Source organism: Ranitomeya variabilis, chromosome 6 (genome assembly GCF_051348905.1).
Source record: "Ranitomeya variabilis isolate aRanVar5 chromosome 6, aRanVar5.hap1, whole genome shotgun sequence".
NCBI lineage: Eukaryota > Metazoa > Chordata > Amphibia > Anura > Dendrobatidae > Ranitomeya > Ranitomeya variabilis.
In genome coordinates, this window is record NC_135237.1 from 523757163 (window position 1) to 523774091 (window position 16929).

Consider the following 16929-nt stretch of genomic DNA (forward strand, 5'->3'; position numbering starts at 1 on the left):
GACTATATGGTTTGAAAAATAAAAAAAAATTGCAAAATTTGCCTGGGGCTGAAGGGGTTAAAAGAGAGCAATGAATTTCAAAATCGATCTGATTTCTTCCTGAACCCGGAAGGAATGTTGGGAGATTTCAGCTCTAAGGTCTCTAAAATGGTGAATGCAAATAAATCATAAAAATAACCCCTTCATCCCCAGTAGATTTTCTGTTTGTTTGGGGTTTTTTTTGTTTTCATTTTCTCCACCTCTTCTTCCAAGACCCATAACTTTTGTCTTTTTCTGACATCTAGTCGTGTGAGGGTTTGTTTTTTGCAGGACAAGTTGTACTTTTGAATGACTCCGTTCATTTTATCATGTGATGCACTCAAAGTGGGAAAAAAATCCAAGTGAGTTTAAATTGCAAATAAAAGTGCAATTCCTCAATTGTTGTTTAGGTTTTTTAATGAGCATGTTCACTGTACGGTAAAACTGACCATCCATTATGATTTCCCAGGTCAGTACGAGTACATAGATACCAAACATGTATAGATTTTTTTTTTTATTTAAGTGGTGAAAGAAAGTTTGATAATTTGTAAATAAAACAATTTTTGCTTTTGTCACCATTTTCAGAGACCTATAACGTTCTCCATTTTCCTGATCTGGGGCTGTGATGACTTTTTGTTTGCTCCCTGAGCTGACATTTTTAACGCACCACTCCAGCATTTTTTTTAATTGCACCACTGGATTGTTGCTTTAAATGTAAGGCCGGCGTCACACTCGGCGTAAGACAATACAGTCCGTATTTTACGGCCGTAATACGGAGAAATGTTCCCAAAATAGTGATCCGTAGTCAGGGTGTGTCAGCGTATTTTGCGCATGGCATCCTCCGTATGTAATCCGTATGGCATCCGTACTGCGAGATTTTCTCGCAGGCTTGCAAAACCGACATCTAATGGATTTATGTGCTCAAATGTTCGGTAAAACATATATACAGTATATATATATATATATATATATATATATATATATATATATATATATGTCATTGAGACACACATATATATATATATATATATATATATATATATATATATATATATATATATATATATTCTGTATTTATATTTAATTCAGCGCAATATCTGTGAAAAGCCGGTAATTCAATTGCCGGCTTTTCATTTCTCCTTCCCAAACCCGACAGGATATGAGACATGATTACATACAGTAAACCATCTCATATCCCCTTTTTTTTTGCATATTCCACACTACTAATGTTAGTAGTGTGTATGTGCAAAATTTGGGCGCTGTAGCTGCTAAAATAAAGGGTTAAATGGCGGAAAAAATTGGCGTGGGCTCCCGCGCAATTTTCTCCGCCAGAATGGTAAAGCCAGTGACTGAGGGCAGATATTAATAGCCTAGAGAGGGTCCATGGTTATTGGCCCCCCCGTGGCTAAAAATATCTGCCCCCAGCCACCCCAGAAAAGGCACATCTGGAAGATGCGCCTATTCTGGCACTTGGCCACTCTCTTCCCACTCCCTGTAGCGGTGGGATATGGGGTAATGAAGGGTTAATGCCACCTTGCTATTGTAAGGTGACATTAAGCCAGATTAATAATGGAGAGGCGTCAATTATGTCACCTATCCATTATTAATCCAATTGTTTGAAAGGGTTAAAAAACACACACATGATTTAAACGTATTTTAATGAAATAAACACAGCGGTTGTTTTAATATTTTATTGCTCTCTCAATCCATTTGCAGACCCTCGCTTGGCAAAACAATAAACACACAATATACGGTACATACCTTCTGCTGACCCGTCACGTCGCACGAAGTAATCCATCTGAAGGGGTTAAAATAATTTACAAGCAGGAGCCCTGCCAATGCAGCTGTGCTCGTGCTTGTAATTCCCGGGCGAATGAAGGAAATGTAGGTCATTGACCTATAGTTACCTTCAGTCGCGGTGATGCGCCCCCTGGTGGATGTCCTCATATGACCTGGAGCGTGGGAAAAAGTTCCCAGGCTGCAGTTAATGAGAACATCCAGCAGGGGCGCATCACCGCAACTGAAGGAAATGTAGGTCAATGACCGACATTTCCTTCATTCGCCGGGGAATTACAAGCACGAGCACAGCTGCATTTGCAGGGCTCCTGCTTGTAAATTATTTTAACCCCTTCAGATGGATTACCTCGTGGGACGTGACGGGTCAGCAGAAGGTATGTATATTGTGTGTTTATTGTTTTGCCAAGCGAGGGTCTGCAAATGGATTGAGAGAGGAATAAAATATTAAAACAACCTGTGTGTTTATTTCATTAAAATACTTTTTAATCATGTGTGTGTGTGTTTTTTAACCCTTTCAAACAATTGGATTAATAATGGATAGGTGTCATAATTGACGCCTCTCCATTATTAATCTGGCTTAATGTCACCTTCCAATAGCAAGGTGGCATTAACCCTTCATTACCCCATATCCCACCGCTACACGGGAATGGGAAGAGAGTGGCCAAGTGCCAGAATAGGTGCATCTTCCAGATGTGCCTTTTCTGGGGTGGCTGGTGGCAGATGTTTTTAGCCACGGGGGGGCCAATAACCATGGACCCTCTCCTGGCTATTAATATCTGCCGTCAGTCACTGGCTTTACCACTCTGGCGGAGAAAATTGCGCGGGAGCCCACGCCAATTTTTTCCGCCATTTAACCCTTTATTTTAGCAGCTACAGTGCTGAAATTTTGCACATACACACTACTAACATTAGTAGTGTGGAATATGCAAAAAAAAAGGGGCTATGAGATGGTTTACTGTATGTAAACCATGTCTCATATCCTGTCGGGTTTGTGCAGGAGAAATGAAAAGCCGGCAATTGAATTACCGGCTTTTCTAGAGAACACCGCTGCGTATTTCTCGCAAGTCACACTGCTGGTCCGTGTGGAATCCGTATTTTTCTCGCCCCCATAGACTTTCATTGGCGATTTTTTTGCGCAATACGCTGACAAACGCAGCATGCTGCGATTTTGTACGGCCGTAGAAAGCCGTATAATACTGAACCGTAATATACGGCTGATAGGAGCAGCCCCATTGAGAATAATTGTGCCATTTATTTTGCGAGTTTTACGGACGTATTTTCTGCGCTCTTACGTCCGTAAAACTCGCCAGTGTGATGCCGGCCTAATTCCCCTGACCCATGTGTTCATTTGTTTTCACCGCTACTCTGGTCCGTCTCCGGCAAAAAGTGACCTGCCGGCTGCTCCAGTATTTCATGGAGAGGCGCTTAGGTCACTTTTCAATACAAGTCTATGAGAGTCTCGTTTTGGCCTTGTTCTGGCTCTCATAGACTTTAATTAAGGCCGGTTTCACACGTCAGTGGCTCCGGTACGTGAGGTGACAGTTTCCTCACGTACCGGAGCCACTGACACACGTAGACCCATTAAAATCAATGCATCTGTGCAGATGTCATTGATTTTTTGCGGACCATGTCTCCGTGTGCCAAACACGGAGACATGTCAGTGTTCGTGGGAGCGCACATATTACACGGACCCATTAAAGTCAATGGGTCCATGTAAAACACGTAACTCACACGGACAGTCTCCGTGTGGCGTGCAGGAGACAGCGCTACAGTAAGCGCTGTCCCCCCCACATGGTGCTGAAGCTGCGATTCATATCTTCTGTGCAGCAGTGTTTGCTGCATAGAAGATATGAATAATAGTGTTTAACCCCTTCACCCCCAAGGGTGGTTTGCACGTTAATGACCGGGCCAATTTTTACAATTCTGACCACTGTCCCTTTATGAGGTTATAACTCTGGAACGCTTCAACGGATCTTGGCGATTCTGACATTGTTTTCTCGTGACATATTGTACTTCATGATAGTGGTAAAATTTCTTCGATATAACTTGCGTTTATTTGTGAAAAAAACGAATATTTGGCGAAAATTTTGAAAATTTCGCAATTTTCCAACTTTGAATTTTTATGCCCTTAAATCACAGACATATGTCACGCAAAATACTTAATAAGTAACATTTCCCACATGTCTACTTTACATCAGCACAATTTTGGAACCAACATTTTTTTTTGTGACGGAGTTATAAGGGTTAAAAGTTGACCAGCAATTTCTCATTTTTACAACACCATTTTTTTTTAGGGACCACATCTCATTTGAAGTCATTTTGAGGGGTCTATATGATAGAAAATACCCAAGTGTGACACCATTCTAAAAACTGCACCCCTCAAGGTACTCAAAACCACTTTCAAGAAGTTTATTAACCCTTCAGGTGTTTCACAGGAATTTTTGGAATGTTTAAATAAAAATAAACATTTAACTTTTTTTCACACAAAATTTGTTTCAGCTCCAATTTGTTTTATTTTACCAAGGGTAACAGGAGAAAATAGACCCCAAAATTTGTTGTACAATTCATCCTGAGTACGCTGATACCCCATATGTGGGTGTAAACCATTGTTTGGGCGCAGGGCAGAGCTCGGAAGGAAAGGAGCGCCATTTGACTTTTCAATGCAAAATTGACTGGAATTGAGATGGGACGCCATGTTGCATTTGGAGAGCCCCTGATGTGCCTAAACATTGAAACCCCCCACAAGTGACACCATTTTGGAAAGTAGACCCCCTAAGGATCTTATCTAGATGTGTGGTGAGCACTTTGACCCAACAAGTGCTTCACAGAAGTTTATAATGCAGAGCCGTAAAAATAAAAAATCATATTTTTTCACAAAAATGATCTTTTCACCCCCAATTTTTTATTTTCCCAAGGGTAAGAGAAGAAATTGGACCCCAAAAATTGTTGTGCAATTTGTCCTGAGTACGCTGATACCCCATATGTGGGTGTAAACCATTGTTTGGGCGCAGGGCAGAGCTCGGAAGGGAAGGAGCGCCATTTGACTTTTCAATGCAAAATTGACTGGAATTGAGATGGGACGCCATGTTGCGTTTGGAGAGCCCCTGATGTGCCTAAACATTGAAACCCCCCACAAGTGACACCATTTTGGAAAGTAGACCCCTTAAGGAACTTATCTAGATGTGTGTTGAGCACTTTGACCCAACAAATGCTTCACAGAAGTTTATAATGCAGAGCCGTAAAAATAAAAATCATATTTTTTCACAAAAATGATCTTTTCGCCCCCATTTTTTTATTTCCCCACGGGTAAGAGAAGAAATTAGACCACAAAAGTTGTTGTGCAATTTGTCCTGAGTACGACGATACCCCATATGTGGGGGTAAACCACTGTTTGGGCGCATAGCAGAGCTCGGAAGGGAAGGAGCGCTATTTTACTTTTCAATGCAAAATTGACTGGAATTAAGATGGGATGCCAGGTTGCGTTTGGAGAGCCCCTGATGTACCTAAACATTAAAAAACCCCACAAGTGACACCATTTTGGAAAGTAGACCCCCTAAGGAACTTATCTAGATGTGTTTTGATAGCTTTGAACCCCCAAGTGTTTCACTACAGTTTATAACGCAGAGCCATGAAAATAAAAATTATTTTTTTTTTTCACAAAAATGATTTTTAGCCCCCAGTTTTGTATTTTCACAAGGGTATCAGGATAAATTGGACCCCAAACTTTGTTGTCCAATTTGTCCTGAGTACGCTGATACCCCATATGTGGGGGGGAACCACTGTTTGGGTGCATGACAGAGCTCGGAAGGGAAGGAGTGTCATTTGGAATGCAGACTAAAATGGATTGGTCTGCAGGCGTCACGTTGAATTTGCAGAGCCCCTGATGTACCCAAACAGTACAAACCCCCCACAAGTGACCCCATATTGGAAACTAGACCCCCCAAGGAACTTATCTAGATGTGTTGTGAGAACTTTGAACCCCCAAGTGTTTCACTACAGTTTATAACGCAGAGCCGTGAAAATAAAAATTCTTTTTTTTTTTTCACAAAAATGATTTTTTAGCCCCCAGTTTTGTATTTTCACAAGGGTATCAGGATAAATTGGACCCCAAAAGTTGTTGATCAATTTGTCCTGAGTACGCTGATACTCCATATGTGGGGGAGAACCACTGTTTGGGCGCATGACAGAGCTCGGAAGGGAAGGAGCGCCATTTGGAATGCAGACTTAAATGGATTGGTCTGCAGGCGTCACGTTGCATTTGCAGAGCCCCTGATGTACCCAAACAGTACAAACCCCCCACAAGTGACCCCATATCGGAAACTAGACCCCCCAAGGAACTTATCTAGATGTGTTGTGAGAACTTTGAACCTCCAAGTGTTTCACTACAGTTTATAACGAAGAGCCGTGAAAATAAAAATTCTTTTTTTTTTTTCACAAAAATGATTTTTTAGCCCCCAGTTTTGTATTTTCACAAGGGTATCAGGATAAATTGGACCCCAAAAGTTGTTGATCAATTTGTCCTGAGTACGCTGATACTCCATATGTGGGGGAGAACCACTGTTTGGGCGCATGACAGAGCTCGGAAGGGAAGGAGCGCCATTTGGAATGCAGACTTAAATGGATTGGTCTGCAGGCGTCACGTTGCATTTGCAGAGCCCCTGATGTACCCAAACAGTACAAACCCCCCACAAGTGACCCCATATCGGAAACTAGACCCCCCAAGGAACTTATCTAGATGTGTTGTGAGAACTTTGAACCTCCAAGTGTTTCACTACAGTTTATAACGAAGAGCCGTGAAAATAAAAATTCTTTTTTTTTTCACAAAAATGATTTTTTAGCCCCCAGTTTTGTATTTTCACAAGGGTATCAGGATAAATTGGGCTCCAAAAGTTGTTGTCCAATTTGTCCTGAGTACGTTGATACCCCATATGTGGGGGGGAACCACTGTTTGGGTGCATGACAGAGCTCGGAAGGGAAGGAGCGTCATTTGGAATGCAGACTTAAATGGATTGGTCTGCAGGCGTCACGTTGCATTTGCAGAGCCCCTGATGTACCCAAACAGTACAAACCCCCCCCAAGTGACCCCATATTGGAAACTAGACCCCCAAAGTAACTTATCTAGATGTGTTGTGAGAACTTTGAACCCCCAAGTGTTTCACTACAGTTTACAACGCAGAGCCGTGAAAATAAAAAATCTTTTTTTTCCCACAAAACTTATTTTTTGGCCCCCAGTTTTGTATTTTCCCAAGGGTAGCAGGAGAAATTGGACCCCAAAAGATGATGTCCAATTTGTCCTGAGTACGCTGATACCCAATATGTTGGGGTAAACCCCTGTTTGGGCACACGGGAGAGCTCTGAAGGGAAGGAGCACTGTTTTCCTTTTTCAACGCAGAATTGGCTGGAATTCAGATCGGATGCCATGTCCCGTTTGGAGAGCCCCTGATGTGCCTAAACAGTGGAAACCCCCCAATTATAACTGAAACCCTAATTCAAACACATCCCTAACCCTAATCCCAACGGTAACCCTAACCACTCCTCTAACCCAGACACACCCAACCCTATTCCCAACCGTAAATGTAATCCAAACCCTAACCCTATCTTTAGCCCCAACTCTAACTGTAGCTCCAACCCTAACCCTAGCCCTAACCCTAGCAATAACCCTAGTCCTATCACTAGCCCTAACACTAGCCGTAACACTAGCCCTAACCCTAGCCCTAACCCTAGCCCTAACCCTAGCCCTAACCCTATCCCCAACCCTAGCCCTAACCCTAGCCCTAACCCTATCCCCAACCCTAACCCTAGCCCTAACCCTAGCCCCAACCCTAGCCCTAACCCTAGTCCTAACCCTTGCCCTAACCCTAGCCCTAACTCTAGTCCTAACTCTAGCCCTAACCCTAGCCCCAACCCTAACCCTTGCCCTAACCCTAGTCCTAACTCTAGCCCTAACCCTAGCCCCAACCCTAGCCCTAACCCTAGCCCTAACCCTAGCCCTAACCCTAGCCCTAACTCTAGTCCTAACTCTAGCCCTAACCCTAATGGGAAAATGGAAATAAATACATTTTTTAAATTTTTTTATTTTTCCCTAACTAAGCGGGTGATGAAGGGGGGTTTGATTTACTTTTATAGCGGGTTAATTAGCGGATTTTTATGATTGGCAGCCGTCACACACTGAAAGACGCTTTTCATTGCAAAAAATATTTTTTGCGTTACCACATTTTGAGAGCTGTAATTTTTCCATATTTGAGTCCACAGAGTCATGTGAGATCTTGTTTTTTGCGGGACGCGTTGACGTTTTTATTGGTAACATTTTCGGACACGTGACATTTTTTGATCGCTTTTTATTCCGATTTTTGTGAGGCAGAGTGATCAAAAACCAGCTATTCATGAATTTCTTTTGGGGGAGGCGTTTATACCGTTCCGTGTTTGGTAAAATTGATAAAGCAGTTTTATTCGTCGGGTCAGTACGATTACAGCGATATCTCATTTATATCATTTTTTTATGTTTTGGCGCTTTTATACGATAAAAACTATTTTATAGAAAAAATAATTATTTTGGTATCGCTTTATTCTCAGGACTATAACTTTTTTATTTTTTTGCTGATGATGCTATATGGCGGCTCGTTTTTTGCGGGACAAGATGACGTTTTCAGCGGTACCATGGTTATTTATATCCGTCTTTTTGATCGCGTGTTATTCCACTTTTTGTTCGGTGGTATGGTAATAAAGCGTTGTTTTTTGCCTCGTTTTTTTTTTTTTTTTCTTACGGTGTTTACTGAAGGGGTTAACTAGTGGGCCAGTTTTATAGGTCGGGTCGTTACGGACGCGGCGATACTAAATATGTGTACTTTTATTGTTTTTTTTATTTTATTTAGCTAAAGAAATGTATTTATGGGAATAATTTTTTTTTTTTTTTCTTTATTTAGGATATTTTTTTTATTTTTTTTTTATACACATGTGGGGAATTTTTTTTTTTACTTTTTTACTTTGTCCCAGGGGGGGACATCACAGATCATTGATCTGGCAGTGTGCACAGCACTCTGCCAGATCTGCGATCTGCTGTGCAGGGCTGCAGGCTTACCAAGTGTCTGCTCTGAGCAGACACTCGGTAAGCCACCTCCCTCCCTGCAGGACCCGGATGCCGCGGCCATCTTGGATCCGGGACCTGCGGCGAGGAGGGAGGTAGGAGACCCTCAGAGCAACGCGATCACATCGCGTTGCTCCGGGGGTCTCAGGGAAGCCCGCAGGGAGCCCCCTCCCTGCGCGATGCTTCCCTATACCGCCGGTACACCGCGATCATGTTTGATCGCGGTGTGCCGGGGGTTAATGTGCCGGGGGCGGTCCGTGACCGCTCCTGGCACATAGTGCCGGATGTCAGCTGCGATAGTCAGCTGACACCCGGCCGCGATCGGCCGCGCTCCCCCCGTGAGCGCGGCCGATCGGCTATGACGTACTATCCCGTCGAGGGTCAGATAGGCCCAGGTCACCTCGACGGGATAGTACGTCCAAGGTCACAGAGGGGTTAAAAGAAAGATCCATCTGTCCGCCTCCCTCCCACCCCCTGTGTGCCCCCCACCATAGGGGTGGAGCCGCCTGTTCATGACTGTAAATGAGCGGCCCCACGTGACCGCATACAGTAGAAGGCAGGAAGGCAGGACAGGAAGCCGCGACAGCCAACGAGGAAAGCGGGTGAGTATTTTCAGAACAGCGGGGGGGGGGGGCGCACAGGAGGTGGGGGGGCGGCGGACAGATAGATCTTTCTTTTAAACACTATTATTCATATCTTCTATGCAGCAAACGCTGCTGCACAGAAGATATGAATGGCGGCTTCAGCACGATGCAGGGGACAGCGCTAAACTTTAGCGCTGTCTCCTGCACGCTCCGTGTGGTACCCACTCGGCACACGGGCGGCACACATGTGCCGCAGGTGTGGCCTACGTGAGCTCACGGGCACACGGACCCGGATAACTCCGGTACCAATTTTTTCCGGTACCGGAATTATCTGGACGTGTGAGACTGCCCTAAGAGCTTGTGATGTAGCTTCTGATTTCTGCCCAATCAGAAGTTAACATCGCAAGGTGGCGCCGTGAGACCATGACCGTGCCAAAAAATGGGGAAGACGCCAGAGGGTGAGTATATGGCAGGAGACTTTGATTTAAAGCGTCACTCCAGCGTTGAAAAAAATAAAACTCTGGAGTGGAACAATGTTTTGATCGCCTCTTATTGCATTTTATTACAACGTTGGAGTGGCCTTTTACTTTATATTTTGATAGATCGGACTTTTACGAACTCGGTGATACTAAATTTGTATTTTTTTATTTTTAACGAGACAAAAGGTGAATGATTTGAACTTTTGTGTTTTTTTATTTTTTTTCATATTTTTAAAACCATTTTTTCACTTTTTACTGTATTTAATAGTCCTCTTAGGGGACTTAAAGCTGCCATCGTCTGATCACTTATGCTGTACATAGCAGGGCTTTGGTCATGAGCTGGTGTTCCAAAGTGGTTCGTAATGATAGGCACGAGAGTCATCAGGAGACCGATGGATGTAATGACAACCCATCAGCACTAGTGATGAGCGAGTGTACTCGTTGCTTGGGTTTTCCCGAGCATGCTTGGGTGGTCTCCGAATATTTGCGACTGCTCGGAGATTTAGTTTTTGTTGACTCAGCTGCATGATTTACAGCTGCTAGCCAGCCTGAGTACATGTGGGGGTGTCCTGGTTGCTAGGGAATCCCCACATGTAATCAAGCTGTCTAAAAGCCGTAAATCATGCAGCTGCGGCAAGGAAACTAAATCTCCGAGCAGTCGCAAATACTCGGAGATCACCAGAGCAATGAGTACACTCGCTCATCACTAATCGGCACCCCACAATCACGTCACAGGCACACTGATGTGTGTGAGGAATGACACTCTGCCCTGCCAGGGAGTGTTAAATACTGCTGTCATAAATTGTCAGTTACATTTAACAGGTTAACAGCCACAGGCAGAGCACCGATCCACCCATGGCTGTTAGAGGCAGATGATGGCTGATTAAATCAGCCATCATATGCTGGGAAAAATGCTTGGTGTGTGAGCTTGCATCAAAGCCTGGGACACATCGTAAAGAGGTTGACATTTCTATCGATTTTATGATTTCCATAATTTTGCAAATTTTTCCTGTTGATTTTGCAATTTCAATGTTGAGGAGTGTATATTATAATTTTTTTAAATTATTTTGAACTTTGACCACTGAACTTTGGAGGACCCTCGCTGCTGACAAGGTTGTGAACAAGCGGTCACAATAATGTAACATAATAAGACTTACTCGTTAAACATGATTGAAGTTGAGTTCACTGCGTATGTCAGAGGACCAAACTTTATTAGTTTCGGCATATGAGTGATGTAACGAGAGCAGGCCATATATGGGCGTACAACGGCGTGATTGGGACGGTGGCCCTGAAGACTTATTAATAAGGTGATAGGGGATTGTGCATAATGATTCCCACCTGGTGTTTTTCACATATTTCCATATCAGGTGATTAATTCACAAGACAAAGGGCAAAACATTGATAGAGCCTTGTGCAGGACGAGGAGACATTATGGGAAAACACTTCCAGTATATTTTGTAGAACTTTTCAACAATCCGACAAATCAATCAGTCATGGGCATCTGCTGCAGTAGCTTTTCGAGTGGGAAATATTCTCTCAAATGAAGGTGAGCCCGATAGGCGCACATCTGCAAGCACTTTCTCGGCTGCTCAGGACTTATTGCTAACAGTGGAATACCTGCAACATCTGTATCGCACATTTTTATATTTCCAGAGGTGAGAAAGGCTTAGACGAGTAGCACCATGCGGTAATTTTGGATTAAAGGCTGCGGCTTATATGTCGAACGCGTCACCTTTAGATCCACGATAATTAATATATTAGGGAATTGAGTAAATATTTATTCCCCTAACGTAAAGGGGATTCATTATTTATGACCACTCTGTATCTTTATCTCTAAGAAAAAGAAAACATTTAGTCTTAAGATTTTCACTTATTTTCCTGGCATATATCCAGCTTTTTAGAATTAATCAATTTGTAGTTTTTGGATGCATTTTTAAGTTGCGCCTTCAACTTTACATGCCATGTAATTGATAGAGAATATGAGTCCAAGATTTCTCATAGAATGACGTCAAAAAAGGAAAGGAAAAATCAAAATCACTTTGACACCTTTGCTTTATATGACAAGAAAAAAAGAGGTTCATAGATAAATTGCCTAAAGGAAAATAAAAACCTCACCCAGAATAGGCTGCTGCTATTGATACAAAAAGCCACGGGCACAAAAAACACAGGTAAAGGGAAAAAAATGCCTTTCATGATTCCGTCACCTTCTGTGCCTCTTTCTGTGTCCGTCTTTTAGTGCTCTTACTACAAATTCTCTCATCTCTTGGCATCACAGACTTATCCTATCTTGAATCTCTTCATGCCTAACAGACTGGACATTCAGCGTCTCCCACTCACACACCACCTCCTCATCTTACCCTCTATCTGTCGGTGACTCCCAAGGTTCATTTGTAGGGCTCCTGAACTTCTACAGTACATCTACATTTTCCGCCTGGGACAGCTCATAGAGTCCCACGGCTTTCAGTATCATCTCTATGCTGATGACACACAGATCAACCTCTCTGAACCTTACTAACCAGAATACCACGATGTCTGTCCGCTATTTTATCCTTCTCTGCTAGATTTCTAAGGCTTAACATGGACAAATCCGATTTGATCATCTTTCCTTCATCTCACTCAACCCTACCAACAGACCTATCCATTAAACTAAATGTCTGCTCACTCTCCCCAGTCTCGAAAACTCGCTGCTTTGGGGTAACCCTGGACTCTAATCTCTCCTTCAAACCACATATCCAAGCCCTTTCCACTTCTTCTGGCTCCAACTCAAAAATATTTCCCAGATCCGTACATTCCTTAATCAAGAATCTGCAAAAGAACTAGTGCATGCCCTCATCATCTCCCGCCTCGACTGCTGCAACCTCCTGCTCCATGGCCTCCCGTCTATCACTCTTGCACCCCTCTAATCTATGCTCAACTCTGCTGCCCGACTAATGCACCTGTGCCCCCCACTATTCCTCCACCTCTCCTCTCTGTCAATCCCTGCACTGCCTCCCCATTGCCCAGAGACTCCAATTGAAAGTCTTTGTAATAATTATAGGGGATAACTCCGGAGACTCTTTGCGTGGAACAAGACAACTACAGGACACCGTTTTATAAGTGGTAAAGTCTATATTATCACACGGTGATTCAAACAGGTGCAGAGAGAAACTCAAGTCCACAACACTTGGTGCAAATATCAAATGCAGCTCAGCAGTCTATAGGAAACTTCAGAGGAAAATGCAATCATGCAGAAAGTCTATGAAGCACAGTTATTCTTGAGGATACTTGACACGAATAAGTCCTTGCTTAGTCCAAAACACAGATAGATATGCTTATAAGGCAGTTCAAATAATATCTTAGCTCAACCAGGGAGGTCTGGGTAATAGTCTCAGGTTCTTGCAGAGCAGAAACAGCTTACATGTCCAGCAAATGCAGATGGAAGTAAACATGAGCAGCAAATGAAGGAGGATTACTGGAACTGGTGTATGCAGCAGGAACTCAGAGCAGAGTAGCAGGATCACCACACAGGTTCACAGGAGCAGGTATATAGCCAGGGAGTCACCAGAGGTCAGGAGCTGGATGCAAGGCAGAATACTCTAGCACAGACTGAAGGCTGGGGTGGAGTTTTATAGCAGGAAGACACAGTGCACATGAGACCAAAGACGCCATTTTGGAAAAGGGCAGTAATGCACTAAAAGGTAATAAAAAATGTTCAGAGTCCTGACAGTCTTAGCCATGGCATACAAAGTCATCCACAACCTGCTTTTTCCATATATCTGTGACCCAGTCTCATGGTACTTACTTGTAGGCAACCTCCAATCCTCACAAGATCTTCTTCTCTACTCCCCTCTTATCTCCTCTTCCCACAATCGAAAAAAAGATTTTTCCCGTATATCGCCCCTACTCTGTAACTCTCTACCACAACATATCAGACTCTCGCCTATCATGGAAACCTTCAAAAGGAACCTGAAGACCCACCTCTTCAAACAAGCCTACAACCTGCAGTAACCATCGTTCCACCATACCGCTGCATGACCAGCTTTACCCTCACCCAACCCTTGTAGACTGTGAGCTCTCACGGGCTGGGTCCTCTCTCCTCCAGTGACTTGTTTTGTTTAAGATTACTGTACTTGTTTTCTATATTATATTCCGCTTTTCACATGTAAAACACCAAGGAATAAATGGCGCTATAATAAAAAACGATAATAATAATAATTGCCATTTTGATATTTTGATTTTTTGTTTCTGGACTTTGGATTTGCCTTTCAACTACCTGTCTGTATAACCCTTTTGCCTTTGAGGTATTCTGACTTTTGACCTCTGACCTCTTGATCACTCTGCCTCACGGCTAGTCCGAAAGCAGCAAGTAGCATCACAATGCCTCAAAAAAAGCAATATGTAGTGCATTTAATAGTTTCAAATTAACTCTCTGCAAACATCTTTCTCGCCCATTAATGGCACAAAATGTCAGAAAAAATTCCACTAATAATATTGTGGAATATTTAGGGGAGGCATGAATTATCAGGGTCATTTTCAAGTCATTTCTTGGAATAAGATAGAAGTTCAAAGTCATTGGATTTTAGCCAAAATATTGTATTTGTTAAATTTGGCAAATAACAAAAACTTCAGTTTGGAACTGTTACTCTAGTTTTCAATGTTTGGCTGAGGAGAGGAACAATAAAAATGTTCCATTCATGTTTAATAAATTTGTTGCACGCTACAAAAAGGGCAAAAATAGTCTCATTTTACTCTCAAATAATTGCACTAAAAGCAATAATAAATGAACCCTGATCTATTGCTTTTACATCAGATTCCAATCGCGAACTGCACCAGAATTTTGTGCCACTCTTATGTTGAGTTCCTACAATGAGCTTTTGGTGAGTTTTTGACGCTGCATATTTTCGCTGCCTCAAAACCACAGCATGTTACAGTTCCAGCAAAGTGGATGGGATTCATAGAAATCTCATGCCCTCTGTGCATTTTTTTACGAAGCGTGAACTGACCTTCGGTGTGTGTCTCAAATCCACAGCATGTTAATTTCTCTTCTGAGTACATTAAGTGGATTTTCCCAGTAGACTTAGATTAGATGCAGAAAAGTCACAGGTAAAAAACACATGTATGTTTTAAGTGCATTTTCACTGAGGATACCAGAAAGTATCTAAACAAAGCAGTTTTTATAAAATCATGACATACCATAAAAAGTCAAAAAGCAAAATAAAATTGCATGTAAAAAAAACACACACTCAAAAACGCAATGTAAACTTAACTTACATAATAGGTGCAGAAAATCTGCAACATCAAAAACTCAAAATTCTAAAAAACACCAGTAGCGCTTATACCCTCATAAACCTGCAGCGGATAGTGTAGCGGTCACACCCTTCCGTTACTAAAAATAATCAAATCCAAATAAAAAGAAAGCTATCTGCGCTGGATTAGAGTTAACCCCTTATATATGAAGAGACCCAAAAGACTGATAACTATGGCAATGCTGGAACCAGAAAATTAGAAACAATATATGTACCTGATAAGGTTTCTTCAATAAAATGTGAATTCCTGTACTTGGAGCAGCTCAGATGAGGATCCGGTGGAATCCAAAGCTGTGTAGAGTCTTTTTAAGCTGGTAAGTCCGGTCACCGTTTAAAATGCACAGTCCTCTCCGGGGCCTTGTACTTCCGTCTCCCAAAGAGAAAGAAGGAAGTCCAGAAAACGCCGGGTATTACCTTCAAACAGCGAGTTGCAGGAGCTGCCCCGGCCGGTGGCAGTGAGAAATCCTGCACTCGCTGTACTCTGGAGTCGGTCAGTATCACTGGGCTTAGCCGCTCGGTGCTCTGCCGTAGCAGGACCTAGTGTGACGTCACAGTCACGTGAAACCGCGTTTCGGAGCCAAAAACGAGCTCCTTCATCAGGGATCCCTGATGAAGGAGCTCGTTTTTGGCTCCGAAACGCGTAGGATTTTTTTGGTCTTAATTTCTTTCCATAGCCCGTCACGTGAGGTTTCACGTGACTGTGACGTCACACTAGGTCCTGCTACGGCAGAGCACCGAGCGGCTAAGCCCAGTGATACTGACCGACTCCAGAGTACAGCGAGTGCAGGATTTCTCACTGCCACCGGCCGGGGCAGCTCCTGCAACTCGCTGTTTGAAGGTAATACCCGGCGTTTTCTGGACTTCCTTCTTTCTCTTTGGGAGACGGAAGTACAAGGCCCCGGAGAGGACTGTGCATTTTAAACGGTGACTGGACTTACCAGCTTAAAAAGACTCTACACAGCTTTGGATTCCACCGGATCCTCATCTGAGCTGCTCCAAGTACAGGAATTCACATTTTATTGAAGAAACCTTATCAGGTACATATATTGTTTCTAATTTTCTGGTTCCAGCATTGCCATAGTTATCAGTCTTTTGGGTCTCTTCATATATAAGGGGTTAACTCTAATCCAGCGCAGATAGCTTTCTTTTTATTTGAACATCAAAAACTCACCAAAATCTCATCATGAGAACGTAGCCTTAAAATTTTCAAATATCTTCTTCAGAATGGAAGAGGACTTGAACTGTAGCGCCGAATCATTTGCTAAATTCAACAAACTGGGCAATTTTACTTTTTCTGCAGTGGGCTTGACTCGCCGATGTCTAAGTTTTCGATATATTTGTTAAACACAAAATGAATGTCTGTTGTAGAATATATCAGCATACATAAACCAACTAATGCATAGTGCAAACTCAGACAAGACAATCTAAAAATGTATCAAATTTATCACTTTGATAAATCTCACAATTTTTAAAACTGTTTTGTTGGGTTGGTCTAAAATTTAGGTACTTTTGATTCTGTTTCAAATGGCTTTTCTTTTTTTGTTTTTTGCTATTTTTGTTGACATTTTTTTGCATCAAATTCTTCCAAATGGTGGACGCAGTTTATTAATTTTTTTGAAAAATTAAAATGTTTATTTTCTTTTTCATATTTTTTGTCACTTCTTAGTGCATGTTCTGCTAAA